Source organism: Oryzias latipes, chromosome 12 (assembly GCF_002234675.1).
Source record: "Oryzias latipes chromosome 12, ASM223467v1".
NCBI lineage: Eukaryota > Metazoa > Chordata > Actinopteri > Beloniformes > Adrianichthyidae > Oryzias > Oryzias latipes.
The window spans coordinates 14,487,631-14,490,861 of NC_019870.2; the positions used below are offsets into that span (position 1 = coordinate 14,487,631).

General features: G+C 44.6%; 1 long non-coding RNA gene across 1 annotated transcript; it reads left to right on the plus strand.

Moving 5' to 3' along the window:
- The first annotated feature begins 337 nt into the window (after positions 1-337).
- Positions 338-1,637, plus strand: LOC110013904. Its single transcript, XR_002874333.1, has 3 exons — positions 338-466; positions 1,171-1,285; positions 1,377-1,637. It is a non-coding gene; the product is annotated as an uncharacterized LOC110013904 (long non-coding RNA).
- Positions 1,638-3,231: the final 1,594 nt, after the last annotated feature.

Here is a 3,231-nt window from a genome sequence, read left to right on the forward strand (position 1 = left end):
TTCTGGCAACACTGCTGCTAGCTGCTCCTTTAGAAAAATCATGCTCCCTCCACAGCTCACTGTGTCATTACTTTCTGTTAGGCATTTAGCCGCTCAAATTTCAGAATAAAAGCACTTCAATTGCTGCTTTACTTCCGTTGTGAGTTAAATTGTTGTGAGGTAAGTTAATGTGTTGTGTTGTGACCCTTCTGGGCCATGAGTTAATGTGTTGTGTTGTGAGTTAATGTGTTGTGAGTTATTGTGTTGTGTGTAAATTTAATGTGTTGTGTGTAAAGTTAATGTGTTGTGTTGTGACCCTTCTGGGCCACCGTATTCTTACTGAATAAAAACTAAAGTGCCTCAAAGGTGAAGTTACACTTTTTCGCCAGCAGGGGGCGTTTATGTCCGTGAGGCTGTTTTAAGCAAGTCAAAATGGCGGACAACAACAGCGCTGGACCATCAATGGATTCTTCAACATCATTAAAAGGTTAGCCCAGTAAGATATACCAAATTGATTCTAAAATTTATATATGCAACACACTTAATTGTGTGCTGTCATTTCAGTGAACAATCACTACTTAAGATCATCTAGAACAGGGGTGCTCACACTTTTTTGGCATGTGAGCTACTTTTGAGTCGACAATGTCTTGAAGATCTACATGTTTATTTGTACATTGTTGTTTATGTACTGATGATTAAAAACAAAGATTACACAAAGATACTTTTGTATTAACAGATGAGGAGTTTTATTACAAAGACAGAAAGCAGTGACTATTGTATCCCCTTGCTCTGTTGTAAACCGTGCAATGCGGGGAGAGTGGCATTTCAAAGGCGCTGATGGCTGCATACGAAGCGCGTGCCACGCAAAAAAAAACTCTTCCTTAATGAACTTATGTATCGGGTGAGAACTACAGAGGCGATAGCAGGAGGACACACGCAGGGCAGCTTCAATAAACACTCTGGTTGTCCTCTAAAACCTGTTCTCTGAGTACCAGCCCCCCCCCAATCCATGAAAACTAGCGGGTTTTCATGGATTGGGGGGGGGCCAACAGAAAATAACAAATTTTTCATTTTCAAAATTCCATTTTTAGTGTGGCATTGGTAATATATTCTCATATATATGCATGTAGGCTATCGAATAGCATAATATATTTACCCTTTAAATCTGTTGTCCCTTCTGTCTCTCTTTAGAACTGTATTCACCAGGAGGGAGGTGAAGAGCTGCTCTGGGACTGGGTTCATTATCACTGAGGATGGGGTGATCGTTACCTGCGCCCACATTCTCCAGGGGAACAGCTGAGTGGAGGTGAGCGACAGCAACGTTGTTTTACTAAAACTTGAATTTCAAAGTTGGAGGAACAGGAAGAAGGTCTGATGGTGTCCTCTCTGTTTTCCAGGTGGAGCTTCAGAGCGGCCAAAAAATTCCTGCCACAATCCAAAAAACGGACAAGGAGGCTGACATTGCCCTTCTAAAAATTAATTCGTTGGTGAGAATGTGCTTCCTCTGTAGAGATGGGAGCTGTAGATGTCAAGCAGAGATCTTCTGATGTAGTAGGTGGTGTCAAGGATCTGCTCAAATCTGCGTTGTCTTCATCGCCCTCCCACGGATGAAGCTGCCCACCCTAAAGTTGTGCGGCCAGGCTCTCGCACAATATGGTGAGTGATGTTCATCTGAGCAGAAGGTGGATTCTGACATTCAGAGTATGACGCTGTGATTGGTTATTAAGAATCATAACGGACACAGGTGCAGACATGTCACTTCCTGTATGTGAGCAGTGAAGGTCAATCAGTACAATGAAGATGACTGAGTTCTACTAACTCACTGGTTTAACTAAATGCGTTTTCTTTTTTTTAGAACCAATTTGTTTTTTATGTCCTTCTGCAGTTGTGGAGTGAAGGACCAGATATTTTTAGTGATTCTTCTTTTTATCTACACCTGAGTAAAAATGTGCCCCCCCCCCCCCCCCCCACCACCACCACCAATGTCAAAACCCACTAGAATCAACATGCACTATGCAGGACAGGGAAGTTTTTGGGATGCACAATATAAAGCTGGCATCTCAATTGCTGCCTCGTCTGAAGACATTCTTCAATGGGCTGAGACCGCTCTGGGGAAGAAAGCTGTCTATGAGTCTATTTGTTCTTGTTTGAAAATAATCTGTATCGCCACCTAGAGGGCAGTAGAGGCGATGTCCAGGGTGGAAGCCGTCTCTGGTGATGTTCTGGGCTTTGCTGAGGGAGAGGGAGCTGTAGATGTTAGGCAGAGATCCACTCTGATGTGGTAGGTGGTGTCAAGGATCTGCTCAAATCTGCGTTGTCTTCATCGCCCTCCCACAGACAAAGCTTCCCACTATGACAGTGGGAAGCTCTTCAGCTGTCCGGGCAGGGGAGGGCATTATTAGCTTAGGGAGCCCTCCAACTTTTACAGGAACGGTCACGACAGGTATCATAACGACCAACAAAAGGAGCGGCAGGAATATTCAAAGCCTTGGCAACCGGATGTACATCCAACACAGTGCATCCATGATGGTAAACTCCCGTTGCAGTTGGTCAGTGTGTCCGTGAGAATCGTTCAGAACTTTCTGACTGCAGCTTCTCCTGTTTTCTTTCAGCAAGGATTCTCGGGGGGGGGGGCAATTACTGAATATGGTGAGTGATGTTCATCTGACATTCAGAGTGTGACACTGTGATTGGTCATTAAGAAACGTAAAGGAAACAGGAAACCCTGTCGGTGCAGACGTGTCACTTCCTGTATGTGTGAGCAGTGAAGGTCAATCCAAACTGTCATCTGTACGATGAAGATGACTGGGTTCTACTAACTCACTGGTTTAACTAAATGGGTCCAGGTCGTTTTATTCTTTAGAACCATATTGTTTTTTTATGTCCTTCTGCAGTTCTGGACTGAAGGACCAGATATCTTTTAATGACTCTTTCTATTTACACCTTTGACAAAGCTGCCCACCTCAGTGACGCTTGGGAGCTCTTTAGCTGTGCGGCCAGGTGAGAGTGTCCTGGCCTTTGGCAACCCTCCAGGTTTTGAGGGAACAGTAACAGAGGGGATTGTCACCACAGCGAAGAAGAAGGGTGACAGGATAAAGTCCCTGGCCTCCAACCGGACATACATCCAACACAGCGCCTTCATGATGGTGAGCTCCCGATGTAGTTGGGTCAGCGTGTCCGTGAGAATCGTTCAGAACTTTCTGACTGCAGCTTCTCCCCGATTTCTTTCTGGACTGAAGGACCAGATATTTT